The sequence below is a fragment of the Narcine bancroftii genome, chromosome 5 (assembly GCF_036971445.1).
Source record: "Narcine bancroftii isolate sNarBan1 chromosome 5, sNarBan1.hap1, whole genome shotgun sequence".
NCBI lineage: Eukaryota > Metazoa > Chordata > Chondrichthyes > Torpediniformes > Narcinidae > Narcine > Narcine bancroftii.
The window spans coordinates 63,491,427-63,518,197 of record NC_091473.1 but is presented as its reverse complement, the minus strand read 5'-3'; the positions used below and the strand labels follow the sequence as shown (position 1 = coordinate 63,518,197).

General features: G+C 40.8%; 1 protein-coding gene across 2 annotated transcripts in view; it reads right to left on the bottom strand.

Annotated features, from left to right (window-relative positions):
• Positions 1-26,771, bottom strand: part of kiaa1614 (KIAA1614 ortholog) — a 170,323-nt gene that overhangs the window by 37,199 nt on the left and 106,353 nt on the right. The window lies entirely within an intron of this gene.

Sequence of the window (26,771 nt, the reverse complement as noted above, 5' to 3'; positions counted from 1 at the left end):
CTGTCTGTCACAATAGCGTGGATCTCCCCCCCTCCAATTCTTCCCCCAGTTGTCTCTCTCCTTTTTCCCTGTCTTCCTTCACACATACAAAATTCTCACCTCTCACCTTATCATATCCAATTAACACCTTTTATTGGTCTGCTCTCCTTCCCCAGCCATCACTGTCTCTATTCTGAGATTTCCTATTTTTGCTCATTCTTTGCTTATTGCTTGAAGGGCCCAGGCCCGAAACTTTGGCAATATATCTACCTCCTGTGTATGCTGCAAGACTGGCATTTCAGTGTGTTTTTACTACAGTCATAGTTTTCGTGTTTCACTCTATCTCTCTGTGCACCTGTTCTCGGATTCCTTGGCTGTTCACACTCTACAGATCCCTGTCATTCACTGTGTAAGTCTTACCCATGTTGGACTTTCCAAAATGCAACACCTCACATTTCTCTGTATTAAATTCCATCAACCATTCCTCTGCCCATCTGGCCAATCAATCAAGATCTTGCTATAATTTTTGGCAACTATCTTTACTATCTACAATACTGGATACTGCAAATTTGCTAATCATGTCTTGTATGTTTTTATCTAAATCATTGATAAAGATAACAAACAACAATGGACCCAGCACTGAATCCTGAGGCACACCGCTGGTTATAGGCCTCCAGTCCAAAAAAACAGCCTTCTAACATCACCCTTTGCTTTCTTTCATGAAATCAGTTTTTAAAATCCATTCTGCTACCCTCTCCTTTGATCCCATGCAATCCAATCCAGAGCAGCTTACCATACAGAACTTTACTGAATGCCTTGCTGAAATCCATATATGTGTCATCCACAGTCCTGCCTGATTCAACCATTTTGGACTCCTCTTCAAAAAGACTGAATTAAATTTGTTTCATACGTTTTACTGAATTTATTTATGTTTTGGAGACTTTGCTTCCAGGCTTTGCCTCTTAAGTTGTTTTAATGTTACAAATGATAACATTATTGATTTTAAAATCTATTGGTCTCTTTCATTCTGGATTGGCAGAATTCAATTACATTTTCTCTCCAAGTTCTTTTACTGATTTTCAAATTACAGTAAAAATCTCCGGTATCCGGCACCTGCAGGGATTGCAGATGCCAGATATGCAAATTTTGTGGTTACCTGAGACACACTCTTACAATACCTAACTAATACACTTGCATTAAAAATAAACAATTTAAAAGACAAAAAGGCAGTACAAAGTGTAAAGTAATTTGAAAAAACATTAGTATTGAATTATGTAAAGTTCATTTAATCAGATAATTTCCAAACTTACAAAATTTAAATTCTAACCCCAGTCCCTGGTGTTATAACAACGTTGCACTAACCTCTGAGAATACCCTGCCGCCATCATAATTAACCCCCCCCCACCCCCCACGTTTACAAATAAAATTGAACTGATAAAATAATATTCTAATAAAAATAAAAATATGCAAGGATAGGAGGACACTTTGGGAGTGTTGGCTCAGCAGTGAGCAGCATCAGTTGGGTCTTCAACACAACTTTATTAAAACTTTATTCAAACAGCTGCTATGGGTGGAGCATGACTGGGGCGCTCCACTAGCTCAATGTTTGCTCCCATCTTCACAAAGTGGTTGGATGTTACTTTGGAGAACATTTACTTTTACAATTTTAAATTTTTATTTAAACTTTATTTAGATTTTTATTTATTTCTTATTCATTCTATTTATTTATTTCCACATTTTCTTTTTTGCCAGTTGCTTCAATTCTGGATACCAGGGATTTTACTCTATTTAATGCTAACTGAAGCTTCGCTTGGAGTACCACTGTCTCAGTCTCATGAAGGGAAACTCCTTATTCATTATACTTGCTGCATTAGAATAGTGAGCTTAGGTAGATACCTGTCCCAGATTGATCTACTATATTTTTGTCTTTAACTTTCTGTATTTAGACATAAAGCACAGTAATAGGCTCTTCAAAAGGAGCAAGTATTTTCCTCCACTGTAGGTGCCACTATTTGAGCATTTTAATGTTCAGGCAGTTATGTAGGAGGTCTATTTCTTAAACATAGTAACCTGACATTGCAGGATTGGTTTGTGAGTGAAATGGATATTAGGTGAAGAAAATGCATTAAATGGAAATGCCTCATATGATATAGAGAGTGACAATGAAGAGTGGCCTGCACGAAAGTGGCGCCTAGTAGAACGAGTGGCTGATGGAGCATCTGAGTATGACAAGGAGATAAGAATAGATCTAATCTAATGTTGGAAGTGATCTATTCTGTCTATACCATACATTGCACAGAATTTTTATAGCGCAGACAAATCAAGAACTTGGGTCAATTTTTGGATCCAATAAAATCTGACAAAGTGGGACAAATTGACTAAAAATATTTTGTGGAATAAATCTCTGGTGCTTTGTGTTGAATATTTCAAACAATGTCAAGATTCAAGATTCAATTTGTTATCATAGTAATAAAACAATGTATTACATGAAATTTCTTTTTGCCTGCTGCAAGGCAGACAGATTTGCCACCGGCAGGAATTGCCTAAGTGCCTCAGATTTAGTCAATATTAGAGTCAATACAAGTGGAGCCAATATTGCTTTGTGTTAATTGTGCAGAATCAGTTCATTTGCTAAGTTTTATTATTATCCTGGGTACTCTGAACTAAAATTTTGCCAATAAAGAGATCAGGCAATATGATATACACTAAAGATTAAAAATTGGTTGTCCTTTCAATTTAAGAATCGGGACACTCATGTTTGCCAGATTATAAGGAGGTAAAAAACAGTTCCTGAAACACTCACCCACCGGGGGTCACTGGAAGTGATGTCGTGTGAATGAGAGGTCAGTGCCATTTTGAACCTCCCCCCAGATCAGAACATTGAGAGCCGAGGAATCAACCTGTTTGTGCAAACAGTCCATTTTGGTGTTATTGAATAGGATCGATGTGAGTGAAAGTCCCTCAGCAGCGTGCGACCGAGTTTGCATGAAGATCCAGCAGCTTGATCTGTCACTGCTGGCATACTCATAGTCTTCCATGATGCCAATTGATGCAGCAATGATCAGGAATATTTTCTGTGGCAGCATTCTCCTGTTGGGGTGGGAAGAGTGCAAAACTTCCTTTCATCTGGTTAGTTGGTGGGTATGAATACATGAAATCTTATGTTCAGCTGGTATTGTGACCCACCACATATCCCCTGGCCTGTGCACTATAATTCCCCCCACTTTTAGGCAGATTTTTTGGATGGTGCACCCCACTCTCCCCGATTCTTTGAAGTGCTAAACCTTCATCTCCTCCAACTTGGGGAGGTCTGAGGCCGCCAGATGGGCATGAGAGTGCAGACCCTTGGCCCCTTTCACCCCAGCCAGTTGGACATGAATTGAGGTTGTCCACTGCCTGCTGCAGCACACTGACCTACCCCTGTAGTGTATTGGTGGGCATCAGTGTGCATATCTGCTCCTTCATCAGACCATTCATTCACTCAATTAAACCGGATGCCTGTGGGTGGTAGGGAATACGCAACAGCCTCGAGATACTGGCCTCTGCCACCCAGTCTTGTATTTTTGCCCTCATGAAGTTTGAGCCCCGGTCAGACTGTACCTCCCATGGTACTCCTTAAATGGAAGAAAGGTATTGTAGTCCTTTAATGGTGTTGCCCTGGTCAGCCTGCTGACCTGAGTAGGTATTGACTATTGTGACCATGTATTGTTGTTTATGTTGGTGTGGGAGAAGACTGATATAGTCAACCTGCCATAACTGGCCTGTTACCGTGTCCTAGTGAAGGACCTGTCGGCCATTCCCTTGGCTTCACCTGTTGACAAATTGGGCAGCTGGAAACCATGGTTCTGGCTTCTTCATGGGTGAGTGAGACCCCAGTCCTTCTGCCCACTGTATCGAACCATTGGCCCCCAGATGCCCACTTTTATATTGCGCCAATGATGCCAAGGTGCTGAGATTGCTCTTCACGAGGTGAAACAGCTCTGTCCAGTGAGGCATTGTGGGCAACTTCAGTAGTGTCCCAGCAGGTATGCACGTCCATGTGGTTTTAATTTGGCTACCTCCCAAACAAACTGCCAGTGCTGCTGTCCTCAGAGCAGTCGGCTGTGGATCTGCCACTCCATCTCCTGCCTCCAGGCCATCCACACCGCTATGCTATTTACAATGGTCCAGGTATCCATGTAGATGCAGACTGGCCCAGTAGTTTCCTTTTGGGTGAATGCCATAGCTGCCAGCTGGGCCATCTGACTGGACCCCCCCCCCAACCCTCTTGTGTAATTGTTTTACCCATGGTGAGGTGGAGCACTGCTGCCTTCCAATGTTATTTGCTATACTTCCACCAACTGGAGTCATCAGTAAACCAAGTTTCCCACTGCTGATCGAGGTCTAGGCTTATTACACATAACAAACAGCGTATAATGGCCTATAATTCTTGGTTTTTAAAAAAATCTTTTAATGTAGTATCATGTTTATTGAGATAATGGTACACATATATCCAAACAAATTATCTCGCTTTTACGCTGATGTTGATCCACTATGTGTGAAATGTAAAGTTTTTGAAGCTTCACTGATCTATATGTTTTGGGAGTATCCACGTTTAGAGAGATTCTGGAAAGACTTTTTCCAAACTTTATCAATGATATTTAAGATCAATTTTGAACTTTGCCCGTCAATTGCTTTGTTTGGTTTTTCTCATGATCTAAATAATCCTATATCGGCATCTCAGGAAAACGTTTTAGCTTTTACCACGTTGATAGCCAGACGAGCAATTTTATTGAAATGGAAAAATGATTCATCCCCTACTCATACACAATGATTATATATCATAATGTCCTATTTAAATTTAGAGAAAATTAGATACAATATTAAAGATAGAATGTTTCAATTTATGAAATAATGGAGCCCATTCTTAGAATTTTCTTTTCTACTTGGAAGAATTAACAATTACTGTATGTTCCAGTGGTTCATTGCCTGTTCTCCGGGGGTCGCCAGTGGTTCCACATTATTAATTTTTTAAAATTAATTATATAAGATAACCTTGATTAGAGGGAGGGGAAAAGTTAGATGTGGGTTCAATTTTTAGTTTTTAGTTTTTTTCTTTTACTTATTCAAGTTATTTCAATAAATGGGTTGAACATGGTTGCATAGATTATTTCAATTAAATGATTTTGAGGTATTATAAACAATTATTGATGTAGTTTTATCTACTTTTTGCTTTTGTATACAAATAAATTATTAAGTATGTATGCTTATATGTTAAACTCAATAAATATATTTTAAAAAGAAAGAAAAGAGATGATGAGTATATTGTTATCAGGCTTATTTTTATCTCAAAAACAAATCTACTTCCAAAAGTCTATAAAGAGTTATATCCCAAATTTCTTATTTCTTAATTTCGCATTCAAATAATTTTGTTTTTTTTTATTTTTACTGTAAGAAAAGCATCTCATAGAAGCTTATGCTGTCAGCCTTCTCATTGCACATCAGAAGAACCATCACACAGTGGAGAAACACTGATCAAGCCATGTGCCCTGAAGATGGCTCAGATTGTGCTTGGAGAAGAAAGTGAAATGAATTTGAAAAAAAAAATCCCTTGCTAAATTCTATAGGGTGAAGGAGGATTGTTTTACGTCTAATCAAATAAAAGAACAAGTGATTGCAGAAATCAAGGATGTATGGTGGCGCACATTCTCATGGCAAACCGGCCCCGCTTGTATTGCCATGTGGCAGGGCAGCCATGGGGAAATGGCGTCGTCAGAGGTTTCTCTCTGACTCCAGCATCCCTTCCAGCGGGCACCCTGGGCAGCGATTATGATGTCACAATGCACCAGGTGACTGAGCTCATGCTGCCCCTAAAGGGGCGCGCTGAAATTGAATAAAAACAGTCGTTAACGACCATCAGTGTGGCGGCAGTGATTTCCTTCAGCTCCTGCAATCGCCACAGATGCTACATTTGGATTGTTCACAATTCAGCTGGATGAAACGACAGATGTTTTGTCTTCTTCCCAACTTATTGCATTGTTCGGTATGTGAAGGGGGAATCCATCAAGGAAGAAATACTATTTTGCCATTCACTGGAGTCAAACACCACAGCCATGGATATGAAGGAAAAGATATCAGAGTTTTTTGACCGTGAGAGTCTGAACTGACACAATCTGTATGGAGTGTGGAACGACAGCAGACGTGCCATGATAGAAATGAAAAGTGGCTGAACAGGAAAAACACTTTGATAAAGATCTGTGGGTATTTTGCCTTGTCTACCTTGTGGATATTTTTGATCAATTAAACAAATTGAATCTCAAGCTTTAAGGTGAGGACACAAACAACAGTTTGTTGATGATCTCAGTGCAATTATACAAAAACCTGAACACTGGAAACACAAGGCTGGGGGAGGGAACTTTGCATAGCTTATTTCAAAGCATGTATTTTTGAGGTTATGCACAGCAGTTTGATGGAAAGTAATAAAAGCATTTAATATCTGTGTACAATATTTAATTGAGAGCTTTCTTGCTCTGTTTAATGACATTTTATGTGTTCGCTATTTATTTAAGTATTTATATTTAATGAACATCTGTATGTTCATTATTTAATCAACAATATATCCTTTCTGATTACAATAAAAATTCTGGGAATTTCAAAGACAGCAGACACAGTAGAATCAGCATTGCAAGGGTTAAGAACGAAATGATTAAGTACAGTCTCTGCCAAGGACATTAGGGCCTGAAACAAAAGTTCTTTTTGTAAAATGTTGTTCCGGATTTGCACAGGCTCCTTAATCCCTCTGGGCAAGATTGGCAGTCAGCAGCTGGGGTCCAGGCAAGAGAAGTCCCCTCCTCCCACCACATTGCAGATCTCTGGAGAGAGCATGCCAGCTGGGCTCATTAGCATTGCAATGGCTGTGGACCTCAGAGGCTCAGGCTGAAAGATATTGGTTAAGTGGCTTTTCACTGATGACCCTGCGGTTTCTGCCAATGCCTGTTTCTTCCAAACACCTGATCTCCTCTCCACGTCTCCCCTACATCTCCTGCTAACAAAAGGGATGTCATGCTGAACGGAAAACACACCCTTTAAAACAGAAATAGGAGGACAGAAACAGGTCACAAAAATATACTTCCAAAATGTTGTTTTTATCTTGCACATGAAATTCCTTACACCTCTCCATGTCATCCAATCAATATACCCTTTTCTCCCAGTTACTAATAAACATCCTCATAATTCACCAAGTTACAGGTTTCACTCTCTGGGTAAAAAAATGTTTCTTCTTGCTTCTTGCCTACGTTTTTGAGTGAGCCTTTCATGTTAATGGCTCTGGTTTTGAATTTTCATAATGGCATAGAACATAAACCATTACAACACAGTACAGCCCTTCAGCCCATGATGTGCTGACCTACAGTGCCCTCCATAATGTTTGGGGCAAAGACACTTTTTTCCTTTATTTTCCCCTGTGCTCCAGTTTTAAATTTGTAATCAAGCAATTCACGTGATTAAAGTGCACATTCCAGGTTTTATTCAAGGTTATTTGAATACATTTTGGTTTGACCATGTAGAAATTACAGCATTTTTTATACATAGTCCTCTCATTTCAGAGCACCATAATGTTTGGGATTTTTGGCTTCACAGGTGTTTGAGTACTTCCTTGGGGCAGGTATAAGAGATTTAGGCTTGTTTCTAAGCTTTTGATCACATTTGGAGTCTCTAGTTGTCACTTTTCAACATGAGAACTGTGAGAGATGAGTACAACTGATATAAAAATATGAAGATCAGGAAACTAAAATAGATACATGGGTAAATGAATAAAGCCAGTATGAACAGGATAAGACATGGATATTAGAATGCAGGAAGCAGAATCAGTCTGAGTAAGATAAGAATCTCCTACCTTTAGACAGAATCAGGCAAGTTCACTGTATGAATGAGATAAGGATAGACAATAGATAATAGAATGTAGGAAGTAGAGTCAGTCTGAATAAGATAAGGGTCTTCTAGAGCTAGAATTAGCAGGTTTGCATATGTAATTAGTAAGCCTTAGACAGTACATATGAAGGGGACACAGCCCTGAGGGTCGGGAAGGTGTAAATTAGAACAAAGGTTTGTGAATGAGGACAATGATGATAATGACATGATGAGATACCCACAGGATACCCCTGGTCCTCCAAGTGCACAGAAACAGCACGTAGGCAGGCAGGATTGCCTAATGCCAAACCTCTCCAGGAGGCAGAAGAATGTAAGGGGGAGGGTATTCCTATACTGAAATGAACTGTATAAAAGTTGGGTGAGCCTCAGTGTATGTGTGTATTCCCAGGGTAAGGGGAAGTGCCCAACTTTGCATTGTTGTATAATAAATGTTCTTTGTTCTCAATTTTTGTCTTGAGCAATTTCTGTGAAGGTACTTCTGTTTCTAACAGGACCAAAGTTGTGGCTGGAAAAAGGTCTTGTGGACAGATGAAACCAAGATTAACCTTATTATGTCTCTGAGTTACTAGGGAGGCTTCTTAAATAACTTAGAGATGCAAGATTCCTCCACTGAAGTACCTCCTAGGCCACAGCACACAGTGGGAGAAGACCTGTTCACCGAGAATCAAAACTAGTATTTAATAGTAGCCTGTTACTACTCGAAGTTTCCATTTGTCAAAAGGATGAAAGACCTGAGAGTGTCAACTAGCACCTCAGAAATAAGAGAGCTCCTTGCTGAACAAGGAATACCTGAGCAAATAACATGTGACAATGGAACACAGTTCCATCACAAGAATTCAGAAAGTTGGCTGCAGAATATGGGTTTGTTACACTACATCATCCCCTTACTACCCCAAAGGTCATGGGTTCATTGAAAGACAAGTGCAAACTGAAACTCACACTAGTTAAGTGTCGCAAAACAAAGGAAGACCCATACCTCGCTCTTCTATCATTACGAGCAATATTTTTAAGGGGTGACATGAAGTAGCTGGCAGAACTTCTAAATGGCAGGAGATATAAAACAACTCAGCCAAGCAAAAATACACCCTCCAGAAGACAAGGAGGAAACCAGAAGAAGACTGGCTGACACGCAAGAAGAAGGATCCAGGATTATAATAAACATGCACAAACATTGCCAGAACTCTTCAGAGGTATGTGCAGCATGTGCATATTCAAGAGCCAATGTTGAAAACATAGACCCCAGTAAAGGTCATCAGAGAGGCTGAGACACCAAGATCATACCTTGTCGAGACAGACTCTGGCAATCAGCTGAGGAGGAACAGAATTCACTTCCAGCTGACACAAGATGTGATGAAGCAGAAAGCTTTAATACCAGCAACACCAATATTAAGTGAGGTATCAAGTGAAGAGACCACGACCACTAATACCGAAACATCAACACAGTTGTCAGGTGAAGCACAACAAGCTACATCACCTACACGTGTACCAGCAACACAGAGCCTAACGGTCGCAGCCAAATCCACAAGATGGCAAAGGAACCGACTGCCGCCAATGCGATATCGATAAGAACTATTTAAAAAGTTGTGTAAATAAATTAGTGGACAAGTTCAGTTACGTAAGTTGCACTGGAATAAAAAGTGATAAAGAACACTAATTGTTTCTTTATCTTGAGAAGGAGGGATGCTATATAGTCAGGATAATGTGAACTATCTTGTAACTGCGTAAGAACACACCCTTCTCACTGTAGTAACAGTAGTGCACCACTGTGGGGTGTATGTATATGTATATGAATGTGTGTGAACAGTTTCCAGTGAATGAGGGGTCATGTGATGTTGGGCACTACCAGATGCCCCAATAATTACAAGGACAGAGACTGAGGGGAACGATAGGCTTTATTGTACAGAAGACTTGAGTTGGCCCGGATCCAAGCAGGGAAGTGCAGGGAAGGGAGAGGTGGCCCGACCTTTATGGCCTGGGTCCCAGGGGAGGAGTCCAGGTGAGTGTGTCATTGGGGGGGCGGGCCAGCCTGAGCCAATTAGCACACACAATCCATACCATTACAATGAGTTAAGGGTTAGAGTACAAATGTTTAGAAGTAACTTGAGAGGGAGCTTCTTCACCCAGAGAGTGGTGGCTGAGTGGAATGACCTTCTAGAAGAGATGGTTGCACCAAGGTCAATTTTGTCATTTAAGAAAATGTTGGATAGATGCATGGATGTCCGGGGATTGGAGGGATATGGGCAGGGTGCAGGTAAGTGGGACTCGAGGAAATTATTTAAAATCGGTTTGGGCTAGAGAGGCCGAGATGGCTTATATAACAAACCTGTATCAGAGTGATGGCAAGAACAATGTGTGGAGGTGTAAGGTAATGTCCAAGATCCAAAACATATCACCTCATCTGTGAAACGTGGTGGTGGGGATGTTATGGCCTGGGCATGTATTACTGCCACACTTATCTTCATGGATGATGTAACTGCTGATGGCAGTAGAAAAATGAATTCTGAGGTGCATAGAAATATCTTAGTGGCTCAAGTTTGACCAAATGGCTCCAAACTCATTGGTGGTGCTTCATCCTATTGCAAGATCCCAGAAATACTGCTAAAGCAACAAAGGAGTTTTTCAAAGCTAAAAACAGAGAAATTCTTCAATGGCCAAATCAGTTACCCGATCTAAATCCAATTGAGCATGCCTTTCATATGCTGAAGATAAAATTAAGGGAATAAGCTCCTGAAACAAGCAGGAGCCACAGTGGAGGTGTGGCAGAGCATCACCAGAGAAGATACTCAGAACCTGGCAATGTCCATGATCACAGACTTCAAGTAGTCATTACATGCGAGAGATATGCAACAAAGTACTAAACATGTCTATTTTAATATCATTGTTATGTTCAAAATATTATGCGGCCCTGAAATGAGGGGACTATGAATAAAAAGTGCTATAATTTCTACATGGTCAAACCAAAATGTACACAAATACACTTTAATAAAATCTGGGATGTGCAACTTAATCACGTGAATTGTTTGATTACACCGGCAAATAAAGGAAAAAAAAGTGTTTTCATCCAAAACATTATGGAGGGCACTTTATGCAAACCTATTTCACAACCCTTCCCTACCACATACCCATAACCTTCTACTTTTATTACATCTGTGCGCCTGAGTCTTTTGAATGTCCCTATTGTACCCATCACCCCCAGCAGTGCATTCCATACACCCACCGCTTTGTGGAAAAATAAAATTACCTCTGACATCTCCCCTAAACTTTCCTCCACTCAACTTAAACAGATATCCTTTGGTATTTGCTATTGTCACCCCAGGAAAAAGATGCTGGCTGTCCACCCTTTCTATGACCCTCATAATCTTATATATATCTACTCAGTCACCTTTCATCCTCTGTCACTCCAAAGAGAAATGCTCTAGCTCTGTCATCCTTGCCATCTTCTATACATTGAGCTTTAACCTGGCTCCTCTCTTCCCTTCCTCTCTTTGGCACCATCTGCCCATCATCCCCCCGCCCCCCCCCCCACTCACTTGGTTCCACCCATCACCAGCAAGCCCCTGCCTCTGTACTGGCTCTCTCCCCTCTCCACTTTCTGCCCTACTGCAGGCCCTATCCTGAAATGTCAACCTACCTAAGTTCCACCAGCAGATTATTCCTTCTCCTCTGGTTTCTTTCACTTTCTTTTCTCCATGTTTAAGTTCAAGCTTATTATCGTCTGACTATCCATACAAACAGATGAAACACGATATCCTCCAACCACGGTCCACATACATACATGCACATTTCTGATAAATCACATAGTAGTTACATGTATACATAAAACTATGTATAAATATTTCAGAATAATTTACTCACTTGATTTATAGAGACCCAAAATTACAAGATATTGTTCATCTATCTTACAGTCTGTGGGAAGAAGCTATTTACCTGAATTTTATGCTCCTGTACCACTTTCTTGATGGTCATAGGTCAAAGATTCTGTGTAATGGCTGGAAAGGATCCTAAATAATTATTTGAGCCCTATTTAAGCAACACTCCAAAAGAATGATGTCATTAGGGGAAAGGGAGACCTCAGTGATCTTCTAGCCCAGTGGTTCTCAACCTTTACTGGTCTAAGGCCCACATGATTTCCAGCCTAACATGCCATGGCCCACTAGTAGTAATGACTGAGGAATATTTTCAAGTCAAAGGCAGCTGTGCAAGAAACACATCTTGATCTAAAAAAGTATTTTATTTAACATTTTTAAAGAACTAAAAATACCGCAAGCATACACTGAACATAAAAAATCTCAATCAAAATCAAAGTTCAAGTCACTTTAATGAGACCTCTGTTAATGAAGTTTCTTTGCCAGTTTCTACATCTTTGGTTCTGTAGTAGATAAAACACACCTGAGATCTGCCTCCACATCAATGCGGTTTCATGCTTTTGTCTTCAATTGCAGCAGCATCGAAAAGCCTGATTCACTAAGATAAGTGGTTGTGAAGGGCAGGATCTTTTGAAGATGCTCCTTTGTAATGTTGGGGTAACTATCCATCATTTTTGGCTGAAATTCAGAGATAAATGAAGTCTCAAACACATTTCTGCATCCAGAATCATTTTGAAGGTCAATGAGTTCATCTTGCAGGATCATCAGGGACTTAGTTGACTTTAACAAGAAAGGGGTTCCTCACCAGTGCCAGCCATTTGCTGATTTCTGGGAAGAAGTGCAGGAATTCTTCTTGGAGGTAGCTAAGATGTGAGACAACTTACTTGCAACATCAGCATCCATCCATTAACAATTACTGCTGAAAGAGATTCAAACCCGTGTAGTACAGGAAGTGCTCTGTTCATGTACACAAGAAACTGCGGAGAGTTGTGACCGTGACTCAGAGTATCATGAATGCTACTCCATCCACAACTCCTGCTACCTTGGAAAAGCAGCCAACATATTATAAGACTCATTCCACCCTAGCCACTGCTCTCTTCCACTCCAGGTCTGTAAGATTCACAAGCGTGAGATTACACACCACCAGATTCAAGGACAAATTATTTCCCGTTTGCAGTGAACTGGAATTCACTATGTATTGTTCAGATGGCTGGCTCCTCCCCTGGCTCCACCCTCACCTCCCCCAATATAAACCCTGGGAAAGACAGACCCCTAATATAAACCCTGATCAAGACGGTGCACCTGCTGAATGCCAACCCAATGTATGCCTACATGGAATAACCTGACGGCAGAGAGAACACCGTCTCAATCAGAGACCTGGCAGGAACTACTGAGTATCCCATTCAGGATCCTGGAGGACACTGCTTGGGATGTGGTCCAATCCACTCAGCGACCAGAGCCGGAACCCTCAAGACCCACTGACCCTGTACCACAGGGGCTCCAGGAGGTTCAGGAAGTCCAAAGTCCTCCAGTACTGCGGTACTCAACCAGAATTACCGGACCCCCTGACAGACTTAACTTGTAAATATTTGTAAACGATTCATTTTTTCTTTGAATGAATGGTCTCTGTTTTACATCCACAGGTTCTCTTCTGAAGGAAGAGGTGAATGCAGTGAACTAGAATTCCCTGTCTATGTATTGCTCAGATGCCTGGCTCCACCCTCACCTACCCCAATATAAACCCTGGGTTTCCCACCTTACCTCAAATTCACCTGAGGACCATTGTGTCTACTGGTCATTGATTGTAAGATATTAAGAGTGTGTTGGTACTCCTCACTTGTTTCTGAGTGCAATCAGTCGCGTTACACCATTGTTATCAGACTCCTGAATGAATCTCAAAATAGTAAAATGATGTTGCCTTTGCTCCGTACCAAATGATCTTCCTCTGTAGCTGCACTTTTGTGCTTGTTGTACAGAAGTGTCTACTTGCAAAACAACCTGTATCACTGCATTTTGGTACATGTGACAATAAACTTAAACTTGGCAATTTTCATAATAATGTCAACAAAACAAATAAAATTTCCCTTTCTTGGCAGAAATCACAGTCAACAGATGACTAAACAAAGCTTCACATTTCAAAATTATTAATCAGATAAGGCAGAGATAATCCAAATGTGCAAATGTGCAAGTCAAGAGCTTCAGTTCCTGGAACTCGAGCATATTCAAATATTTACTTCAGTGGTAAAGGAGAAATCTAAGCTAACATTAATTCCACACAACTAGTATACTTGAACAAGCTTGCAACTTAAGATAGCTGTCAGACAAACTCAGTACATCAGCAATAAAGAAATGAGGTTAAAAAATCCAAGCGTGAAACACAGAAGTCTGCAGCCACAGCGATTGACAAAAAACACAATGCTGGAGAAACTCAACAGGTCAAACAGTGTCCTTTATACAGCAAAGATAAAGAAACATAACCAACGTTTCAGCTTGAGCCCTTCATGAAAGTATGAGCAAATTTTAGGCAAATATCTGAAGAAAATGGTGGGATGTAAGGGCAGGGTGAGGAGAACAGGCAAGAGGTCATAGGTAGATAACAGAGGGAGGGCACAAGAGAAAACAGGATGGGAGAAAGCTCTGAATGGAGATGGTAGGGGTGGAAACTGGAGGAAAGGAGACAGAGGGATAGGGGAGAAGAGGGAGTGGTCTAACAGAAACCAGAGAAGTCGATGCTAATGCCGTCCGGTTGGTGACTGCCCAGACAGAATATTGTATGTTGCTCCTCCAACTTAAGGGTGGCCCTGGTTTGACAGTGCAGCCTTGGACAGACGTGTCAGTGCAGGAGTGGGGAGCAGAATTGAAATGGTTGGCCATTGGGAGATAAGTAAAAACACTGAATGCTGGAAGAAATCAGCCGGTCTTTTCAGCATCTATAGGAGACAAAGATACATTGCTGATATTTCGCGCACAAGCCCTTCTTCAAGGAAAAATCAGAAAAGGCAGAAGCAGAAAGTCTCAGAATTCAAACAATGGGGAAGGAATCCAGACCAACAAAAGGTGTTAATCGGATATGATAAGGGACTAGGATCATATCTGTTCCAAAGGATACAGGGAATGGAGTCAACAGGGAAAGTGGGGGGGGGGAGGGGTGCACAGGTAGGGGGTTTAATGAAAATCAGAGGTCGATATTAATGCCATCCAATTAGAGGGTGCCCAGTCAGAAGATGAGGTGTTTTTCTCCAATTTATAGGTGGTCTCAGTCTAGCAGTACATGTGTCCATGGACAGACATGTCAGCAAAGGAGTGGGATGGAGAATTGAAATGTGTAGCCACTGGGAGATCCACGCTATTGCAGCAGACAGAGCTGAGGTGCTCAACAAAGTGATCTCCCAGTCTGCATTCAGTCTCTCTGATGAGGGGAATATGTGTCTGGTGGTGGGATCATGTAGTAGGTGGTGGACATGGTGGAGAAAGATGTGTTGGATGTGGAGGCTGTTGGGGTGGGGTGGTAAGTGAGGACAAGGGGAATCCTATCTTTGTGGGGGCAAAGAGGGTCAGGGCAGATACACGGGTAATGGAGGATATGCAAGTGAATGCCGAGTTAATGGTGGTAGAGGGAAAGCCGCATTGTTTAAAGAAGGAGGACATCTAGCTCAAGTACAATACAATAAACGTATAGAATGGAAAAATGATAACAAAATCTAAGCAAAGGTACTATGAGCTAGGGGAAAGATCCCACAAGGTCCTCTCTTGGCAGTTGAAATCAGAGCAAGCGTCAAGAAAGACAAATGAAATTAAGTCAAACGTGGGTAGGATCTCCTATAAACCAAAGGACATAAATGAAGCCTTTAAATAATTTTATATGAATTCATAGAAATCTCAATCATTTGAATAAAATAGAGAGTTTCTTGTCACAATTGGACCTTCCAAATTTGAATTTAGAAAAACAGGGGGGTTTAAACTCTCCCTTTAATCAAGTTGAGATATGGGAAGTATTGTTATCCTTGCAAGTTAATAAATCCCTTGAAGAAGATAGGTTCCCACCCAAATTTTATAAAGAATTTAAAGATTTATTGATACCTCTACTTATGGGGATACACTCCTGGAATTATTCCCAAAAAAGATAGGGACCCATTGAAACTGTCAACTTATCGACCTATATCATTATTGAATACGGACTATAAGAACGTTGCTGAAGCTTTGGTAAATAGATTAGCAGCATGTTTGCTTGAATTAATAAATGTAGATCATACAGGTTTCATTCAGAAGAGGCAGTCTGTGGACAATGTTAGCAGACTGCTCAGTATTATCCATCTGGCACAAACAAGAGATGAACTGAGTGTTACCTGGCCCTAGAAGCAGAGAAAGCTATCGACAGACTGGAATGGGACTCTTTTGGGAAAATTTGAACTAGGAAAGGTATCTATTAATCAGGTTAAAGCTCTATATTATGAGCCTAAAGTGAAAGTAATCATTAATGGTCAAATCTCATTGGTGTTCCCATTGAACAAAACAAGTAGACAGGGTTGGCCATTATCTCCAGCCCTATCGAATCAATAGCAGAATCTATCCACCAAGTTCCAGACATAAAAGGCTTCAGAGTTAACCAGGAAAAACATAAAATCAATCTATTTGCTGATGATGTTCTGATATATCTGACAGACCCAACGAGTTCATTACAAAAATTGCAGTCTAAATTGGAATTTTTTGGGACTTTCTCAGGCTATAAAGTTAATTGGGAAAAAGTGAAGTAATGGCATTTACAGGTGGGAATTATGATCATGTTAAAAGAGACTCTCACTAAGTGGCTGCTTAATGGGATAAAATATTTAGGTGTTAAGATAAATAACACAGAATTTATATAAATTTAATTATCTTCCCTCGCTTTGGAAAATTGAGGATGATTTAAATAAATAGATAACTCTTCCAATTACTTTGGAAGAGCCATTTGTATAAAAATGAATATATTCCTTAAATTACAATATATTTTCCAAAATGTACCTGTTTTAATACCACAATGATTATTTCAGAATTTAAATAAATATATTATTATTTAAATAAATATATTAGGAAGGGTAAATTTCCCAAAGTCTCTATGATAAATTAATCTGGAATTATGAACTGGGAGGATTAAAGGTCTCAGACTTTAAAAAAATATTATTGGGCAACCCAAATGAAGTTCGTCACCTCTCTCTTTGACGGAGGAGACAATTCATCTTGGGTAAAGTTGGAACTGCATAAGGTTGGTAAGAAGATAGCAGAAAATTTTATGAATAAATGGAATTCTAAATTACTAACTGGTCCTAAGGAAGCCCCCTTACTAAAACATATTATTACAATTTGGAATAAACTCAATGGTCAAATTGGTGTTAGGAGAGGCCTTTCATCCAAAACAACCCTTGTTCAAAATAAATTAATTCCATTAACAGTTGATAATAAAATTCTAGAAAATTGGTCTCAGAACAGGATCAAATATATCGAAGATTGATTTGAGAAGGGATATTTGAACAAATCAGGAATAAATTTGGAGTTTTAAATACATCCTTTTTCTGCAATCTTCATTTAAGATCTTATTTAAGGGATAAATTAGGTCCAGCACTGATCTTACCACAATGTACTGAAATAGAGACTCTGGTTCAAAAGGGGATCGCAAAGAAATTTATCTCAAAAGTGTATTTCTTATTTAAGGTGGAAGCCCCTAAGCAAAGGATAGATATGTCAAGAAAGAGATAGGAATCAGATTTGGGTATAGAAATTGATCCATTTTGTTGGTCTGACCTATGTTGGGACAGTGTGAGCAATACAATTAATGTAAGGTATCAGCTGGTGCAATATAATTTTTTGCATCAAAAATTAAATAAATTAAATAAATTTAAATCTGAATTATCCAATTTATATTTTTGATGCGGTCAAGATTCAACCTGGTCATGGCCTAAGGTGGGATCCATCTGGGAAGATTTTGGGAATCTCCTGGGAGAAATTACTGGAATTTGATACCCTCAGGTGCCAGAATTATTTTTATTGGGGAAATTAGCAGCTATAAAATCTAAAATGAAGCTGTCAAAATATCAATTGAAATTTGTTAAACTCTTTTTAGTGGTGGCCAGGAAATACATAATACACTCAATTAAATCTGACCCACTGGATGCATAGTTGTGTTCCCCTGGAGAAGATTACTTACAACCTCAGAAATTGATACAACATGTTTTTAAGAATATGGAACCCATATTTAAGATACAGAGGTGATTTCCCCCCTCCGGTCTCCAATACCACTAACTCCAGTATCCCTACTGATGTCTGTGTCAAGATATTAATCCCTTAAAGGAGGAAGTAAGCTCTAGATGAATGTTTCATCTGTGTGTAGTTAATGCTTTTGGAAAACAGATGATTTTATGACATTATATGGGAGAATTACCTCTTTTTCTTTTTTCCTTTTCCTCTGGGGGAAAAGGGTCTTTCTCTTTTTTCTCTTTTCTATTTTCTGTTTCCTACTTTACTTTTAAGGATTGGCACGGTGTGTAATTTTGTATTTATAAACAATAGTGGAGAATTTGATAATTGTGATAACGTGTTGATTCTTCCTTTTTTGTACATCAACATATAGTTCAATTCTGGTATTTTATTGTACATATCTGTAACGTTTCTTTGATTTTGTTTGTTTTGTAACTTCATGTTGACTGAGGGAAAAAAAGAGTTTCTTGTCATATACATAAATAATCCTCAACATGGTTATCCAACTGCATGAAAACCAACAAGGTCGGATCAGATACAGCAATGAGCTCTCTGAACCCTTCTCCATTAACAATGGTGTGAAGCAAGGCTGCGTTCTCGCACCAACCCTCTTTTCAATCTTCTTCAGCATGATGCTGAACCAAGCCATGAAAGACCTCAACAATGAAGACGCTGTTTACATCCGGTACTGCACGGATGGCAGTCTCTTCAATCTGAGGCGCCTGCAAGCTCACACCAAGACACAAGAGCAACTTGTCCGTGAACTACTCTTTGCAGACGATGCTGCTTTAGTTGCCCATTCAGAGCCAGCTCTTCAGCGCTTAACATCCTGTTTTGCGGAAACTGCCAAAATGTTTGGCCTGGAAGTCAGCCTGAAGAAAACGGAGGTCCTCCATCAGCCAGCTCCCCACCTTGACTACCAGCCCTCCCACATCTCCATCGGGCACACAAAACTCAAAACAGTCAACCAGTTTACCTATCTCGGCTGCACCATTTCATCAGATGCAAGGATCGACAACGAGATAGACAACAGACTCGCCAAGGCAAATAGCGCCTTTGGAAGACTACACAAAAGAGTCTGGAAAAACAACCAACTGAGAAACCTCACAAAGATAAGCGTATACAGAGCCGTTGTCATACCCACACTCCTGTTCGGCTCCGAATCATGGGTCCTCTACCGGCATCACCTACGGCTCCTAGAACGCTTCCACCAGCGTTGTCTCCGCTCCATCCTCAACATTCATTGGAGCGCCTTCATCCCTAACATCGAAGTACTCGAGATGGCAGAGGCCGACAGCATCGAGTCCACGCTGCTGAAGATCCAGCTGCTGCGCTGGGTGGGTCACATCTCCAGAATGGAGGACCATCGCCTTCCCAAGATCGTGTTATATGGCGAGCTCTCCACTGGCCACCGTGACAGAGGTGCACCAAAGAAGAGGTACAAGGACTGCCTAAATAAATCTCTTGGTGCCTGCCACATTGACCAATGCCAGTGGGCTGATATCGCCTCAAACCGTGCATCTTGGCGCCTCACAGTTTGGCGGGCAGCAACCTCCTTTGAAGAAGACCGCAGAGCCCACCTCACTGACAAAAGACAAAGGAGGAAAAACCCAACACCCAACCCTAACCAACCAATTTTCCCCTGCAACCGCTGCAACCGTGTCTGCCTGTCCCGCATCGGACTTGTCAGCCACAAACGAGCCTGCAGCTGACATGGACATTTACCCCCTCCATAAATCTTCGTCCACGAAGCCAAGCCAAAGAAGATGTTCAGATACTGATGCAATCAAAGTCTTACTTGCTGCAGCTTCCAAGGTACATAAAACAGACCAGTGACAATTTAAGTATAATTAACATGCAAGAAGGAAAAAATTATGATAAATATAAAAGGAAAGAATATAAAATATTCACAGTTGGTACTTTGATCACCAGGTCTGGTTTGTTCCCCAATGTAACATCTGTTAAGCCCCATCTCCAGTTGGATTTAATTTAGCGATACAGCATGGTGACTGGCCCTTCCGGCCCACGAACCCCGGTGCTCAATTACCCCCATGTGACCAATTAACTTACTAAAACCATATGTCTTCGGTATATGGGAGGAAACTGGAGCACTCAAAGGAAACCCACATGGTCATGGGGAGAATGTACAAACTCCTTACAGACAGTGGTAGATTTGAACCCAGGTCACTTGTGCTGTATTAGCAATGAGGTAACTGCTACACAAACTTTGGTTATCTACACATTATTTCAAGAAATGGTTCTGGATGCACCCAACAAATTCTGTCTCATCAAAGCTGCAGGCTCTAAGGAAGTCTAAGACACTACTTGGGAAGTTAAAAATCAACCATTACAATAATCTTGTTGTTTTCACATGTTATCTGCACATCTTTCTCGAGTTCCTGTTGGCTATTGGGTAGCCTACAGTATGAACTCATTATAGTGATGGCACCTTTTCTATTCCTGAATTCTACCCATATACCCCTGCTGGGTAAACTTATCAGGATGTCCCTGCTTAGCAATTATTGTTTTTAGACACATAGGATGGTGACAAGCCCTTCCAGCCCACGAGCCAGTGCTGCCCAATTATACCCAATCGACCTACACCCCCCACATGTCTTGAAGGGTGGGAGGAAACCAGAGCACCTGGAGGAAACCCATGCAGACACAGGGAGAATGTACAAACTCCTTATAGACAGCGCCAGATTCAAACCCTGAAACATCATGAGGCGGTGCTTACAAATAAGGAAACAGAAGAGAAATAAAATCTATCATTGCCTTTGCTCTCATGATTAACATTAAGCTGCCCTTGTTGGTGAAACAGTTTGGTGATTGGATTAAGGAAACATTTAGAAGTGGAGAATAAATCTTAAAGACAAAAAAAAAATCTGCTGGAAGAACTCAGCTGTTGAGCAGCATCAGTGGGAGAAAAAGAATGGCCAACATTTCAGGCTGGGATCCTTCCAGTGTGGTTCTAGAAAATAGGGGAGTTTTATTAGTGGACAAAAAGGGTAGAAGAATTTGACTCTAATTAATTCAGAAGGGAGTTTGGAAGAAGCTTCCTTTACTTAAAGAGCATTGAGAAGACCGCAGATGAAAAGGTTGATTCTGTTTTTTTTCTCAACAAATGGTGCCTGACATACTGAGTATTTCTAGAATTTTCTGTTTTTGTTTTATTTGGGACCACATGGCATGTTTGATCAATAAAATGTGACCTTGTTGGAGACAACCTTAATTGCAGTGCATATTCTGGAGAGACTGTGCAATCAATGCAGTTTGGATGTTGGTGGCAGGGTCACAGATAATTGTTTAATCCTGATTGTCACTGCGAAGGTGGTGATGAAGGGATTGTAGCGGTTTGATATGTCCAAATTATTAGCAAGGATCTGATTTCAGTGATAATTAATGTAGCCTAATATCTGACGGTGCAAGTGCTGTACAACCTGACGAAACAGTGTTCTCCAGTCCTCGGTGCAAAACATGCAAACACACAACCAGACACAACACACATACAGACAGATAATACACATGCAGGACAAGTACTTCATCTACACAAATAAGTAAATAAATATTGCTTTGTGCATATGAGAGTCTCAGATGGCAGTTCCTTTGGTCGTTCAAATTATGGAGTCTAACATCTCTTTGTGAATGTTGAGATGTCCAGAAAGTTGGAAATGTCAATGGCATCATTTCTATTCCAGACTTTGGAGAGGACAGGTCATTAGCCCTGTAAGGATTGCAACAAAACAGCAGACTAACCAATTCTTGAACTCTCTTATCTCGACGCTTAAGCAAATCTGTTGCGATTGTTCTTTTATTTCTTCCTTGTTACTTTGTCTGGTTTGCATTCTATTCCACTTGTTCTTTGGAAAGAGCCACAAAGTCAATTATCTCATCAAATTAATCCTAACAGGATGGAGGATTTGCATTTATATCAAGTGAAGTCAAGTCAACTTTATTTCCATCTGATTGCTCAAGTACAATATAACAAAACAGCATTCATTCTCTGGTCCTCTGTGCAATTCACACAACCAGACAGATCATAAATTTAGACAAACAATACACATGCAGGACAAGTATTCATGTATAGAAACAAATATGGTTTCATGAATACGAGAGTCTCGGAGTGTTAGTATGAGCAGTTCCTTTGGTCGTTCAGCATTTTCACCACCCACGAGAAGAAGCTGTTCCTCAGCCTGGTGGTGCTGGCTTTGATACTTTCCCAACATGAGTAGCTGGAAGATCCTGTGTCCAATGTGGAAGGGGTCCTCATGATTTTGCAAGCCTCTTCAGACAACGATCCTGGTAGTTCACGTCGATGGTGGGAAGGGAGACTCCAGTGATCCTCTCTGCCACTCTTATGGTCCTATGGATTGACCATTTGGTTTGCTGCAGATATTTCTCTGCAGTAACTGTACAAGTGAGGAGATTTCGTATGTTCTCGATGTGTCACAAGTTAAGTGAACTCCGAGGAACTTGATGCCCTCCACTCTAGAGAGAGTGATTGGTGTGTAGTGGAGGGTGGTCATTCCTGGTCCTCCTCAAGTCCACGATCATCTCTCTCATCGTGTCCATGTAAAGACTCAGGTGTTACTCTCACCCCATATCAAGAGACTTTCCACCTCTTCTCTGTATTGCGACCAGTTGTTGTTGCTGATAAGGCCAACTGTCGTGTCATCTGCAAACTTGATGACACTGTTGGAGGTTGATCTGGCAATGCAGTCGTGGATCAATAGCATGAATAAGAGTGGACTGAGCACACAGCCCTGAGATGCGCCAGTGCACAGCATGACAATATTTGACATTCTGCTACCAACCCGGACAGACTGTGGTCTTTTCATTAAGAAGTCCAGAATCCAGTTACAGAGAGGGGTGTTGAGTCCCAGTGAGGGTAGCTTCTCCACCAGCCTCTGGGGAATGATTGTATTAAAGGCTGAGCTGAAGTCAATGAAAAGCCGTCTAGCATACCAGGCATCATTCACCAGGTGATTCAGGACAGAGTGAAGGGACAAGGCTATAGCATCATCTGTGAAACAGTTACTTCCACAGGTGAATTAAAATGGGTCCAGTGTCTCTGGGAGGTGTCCTTTGATGCGTTCCATCACCAGATGATTGAATTATTTCATAATGGTGGAAGTAAGTGCTGCAGGGAGGTAGAAATTGATGTCTGTTATTATTGCCCTCTTTGGTACCAGGATGATGGTGGCTGTCTTGAACTCTGTGGGAATGATGAACTGTTGCAGTGAGGTGTTGAAGATGTCAGTGAAGACATATGCAGCCTTTTGAAACATTAGGACTTTGCAGGCCACATTTAACAATGTTCCACAAGATAACTATTTTGATGTAGAAAATCAGCAAGTTCTCACCAATAAAGACGATTTTTTAAAATGTGGTGTCGATTGTAGAATAAAGTTTTGCCATGTAACTGGAGGGGCAGGGGTATGGGAAGAGAGGAAACTTACTCCTCCAAATGGTGACATAGGATCTTTCGCATCTGGGAGAAGGATGCCATTCAATCCATCATGTCTATGCTATCATTTAGAAAGTGCTACCCAATTAGCAAATAACATCCTTGGAGAGAAGTAGACTGTCAACGTTTTGGGTTGGGTTAGCTGTAGGTGAAAACATTTGTAAAAGGTTTTTAAAACAGAGGCCAAGTCTTTGGATATATTTAAGATAGAAGTGGATAAGTTCTTGATTAGGAAGGGAATCAAGGGTTATGGGGAGAAGGCAGGAGCACAAGGTTTGAAAGGGTAGTAAATCGGCCATATGGAATGGCGGGGCAGACTCGATGGACCAAATGGCTTCGTTCTGTTCCTATGTCTTGCGGTTAATTGAATCCCAAGATGGAGACAGAGATTGGACTTATTTGAGAGGTTGAAATGAGTCCAACAAAATTTGAGGGCAGGTTGGATATTACGGCACTAACAATCCAGGTTCGAATCTGCCACTGTCTGTAAGAAGTTTGTACATTCTTTCCGTGATCTGCATGGGTATTCCTCAAGTGCTCTGGTTTCCCTCCACCATACAAAAATGTACAGGATTAGTAGGTTAATTGGTCACAAGGGTGTATTTGGGCTGAAAGGACCCTGTTACCGTGCTGTATCTCTGAATTTAAATTGTACTGCTGGATGATCTCACTAACTGCTATTGAAGAATCAACACAATGTTTCCACATCAAGCTCAGCAATAATGGCAAAAGTTGTGACAATGCTTCTAGAAATCAAAGCTTTAGAGCAGTGGTTTTCAAACCTTTTCTTTCCACTCACATACCACCTTAAGTAATCTCTATGCCATAGGCATGCTGTAATTAGTAAGGGATTACTTAAGGTGGCATATGAGTGGGGAAAAATGGTTGAGAACCACTGCTCTAGACCCAATAGTTACTGAAATGTTTTGCTTGAGAAAAATTGTCATTGGCCCATTTCCTCTGGAGTGATGAAACCGTGCACATAACGAGTCAATTAGGGACAATTAAAACAGTGGTTTTGAAATGTTTTATTTCCACTCACATACCACCTTCAGTAATCCCTTACTAATCACAGAGCACCTATGACATAGGGAGTGATGAAAGATAAGAAGTGACTTCATGGAGAGAGAGAAGATTAAGGGAGGCTTAGATTATCCTGGGGTGATGTCTGTTTAAGGTGAGTGGAGGAAAATATAGGGAAGATGTCAGAGGTAAGTTTTTTACTCAGAGAGTGATGGGTGCCTGGAATGCATTGCTGAGGTTGGTAGTGGAGGATGGTACAGTAAGGATATTTAAAAGACACTTAGACAGACACATGGATGCAAGATGTGTATAAGGTAAAGAAAATTTAGATAGCTGTGATAGTAATTCTGACAGGAGGAAAACTTCAGGGTAGTCATCCCTTGAAGAAACTTTGCAGTGGAGCAGTTGACTTCTTGTTTAACTAGATTGTTGTGGAGTAGGTTTCCATCGGTAAGTAATTCATTGTTGGCTGAATGGCCTGTACTGTGCTGTAATGTTCTATGTCTCATGTTCCAAGAGAGTGTCCTTATGAGTCACGTGATTCCCCCATTTAGTTAAAAAAAAGCATTTCCCTTCAAATGTGAATAAAAAAATCCTCTGAGCTATCACTTAAAAATCAGGTGATTGTTTTAATGCCAAGAGTGATGTGGAGCATGGAAGTCAGTCAGATGTCTCATCCCAGGGCAGATTTACAGCAGTGCCTCAATAGCTCAGTAGAAACTGGAGAATTGTGAACAGGCTTCCTAAGCACATAATGCTACTGTTTATCTGTGGTTTTAGTTCATGCAACTGCTCCATGGTTAACCATTCCACTGACTTCCATCAGTTTAATATCACTTGCCTGACCTCAGCACTTTCCTGGGAATTGCAATGACAGACCTTGCTCAACAGCAAAGGGAGTTTTTAAATGCAACCAGAAGTAGGTTGGCCTTGGGTGTAGTAACTGTCCAACTTCATTTCTTATCCATCTTTCACAACCTCAGCGCATATCAAAACAACTTTAAACTCAAAAGACTATTTTCAATGTGTGGTTGCTGTTGATGTGATACTTGTGTGGAGTAAATTCCAACCAATAATGTGAAAAACAACGAGAAAACTTGCCTTTTCAGTGCTGTTGTTGAAGGATAAATATTGTGGAAGAATTAAAAAACAAATAATTGGAAGCAGAGTGAGACGGGCACAATTTTGCAGATCATGAAAATCAAAAACTTAGTTTACAGGTACAACTAATATAGTAAATACACTGGTATAAACTCGACCAATGGAATGTTGTTCTTTATTATAAGGAGGTACAGTGTACAAAAGTAGGGAAGTGCCAGTGCTTATGTTTATAAACACTAGTAAGATGAATCACGGATGGGTGTGTAGGGATTTGGTCTCCGCATTTAAGGAGAAATGTACAGGCATTGCAGAGAAAATTCATTTCAAGTTTATTTATCATCCGATTAAACAAGTACAACCTGACAAAACAGTGTTCTCCGGTCCTCAGTGAAAAACACTGCAAACACACATACAGACATAACACACATACACACAAATGGAACATATGTACAATACCTAGATACAAGTATTAAAATAAATAAATATTCTTGGCTTGGTTTCGCGAATGAAGATTTCGGAAGGATCATAGATATGGGCAGGTCCTTTGAGCTTGCGCAATGGATTTTTTTTAGGTGGAGTGCAGTGCACGCAGTATTGGCCCCATCCTTTACACCTGGGATTTATCTGCCATGGCCAAGCAAGCTGGGACAGTGACAGTCAAGTCCTTAGGTCAGAGGTGTTACATCAGAGTGTTCTTCTCCTAGATGGATAGCCTGACAAGGCTAACAAGTCCCTTCTGCCTGGGTTTGTAATCAGTTTTCTTTCTCTTAGGCTGGCTGCCAACCAAGGTTAACAAGCCCAGCCTACCCATCCAGTTATACCGCCAGACAGTCAGTCGTGCCATGACGTAGCAAACTCAGTGAAAACGGGGGACACTAATGAGAAGGTGTTGCTACAGACACAGTAATACAGGAGAGGCCATTTGCAGTGACCTCCTGCCTGGCAAGCCAGACAACGGCCACATGGCTATCACTACACAGAGAAAGATATATTAATATGAACTTTCCCTGGGTGAGCGGGACATCAGGGCCAGACCACACCCACCCCTATTGTTAAATAAATAGTAGAGTCACGAAGGGTTTGCATGAGCAGTTCATCAATCATTCAGCAGACACACTGCCTGTGGGAAGAATCTGTTTCTCAGCCTGGTGGTTTTGGCTTTACTCCTGTATCTCTTTCCAATGGGCATAGTTGGA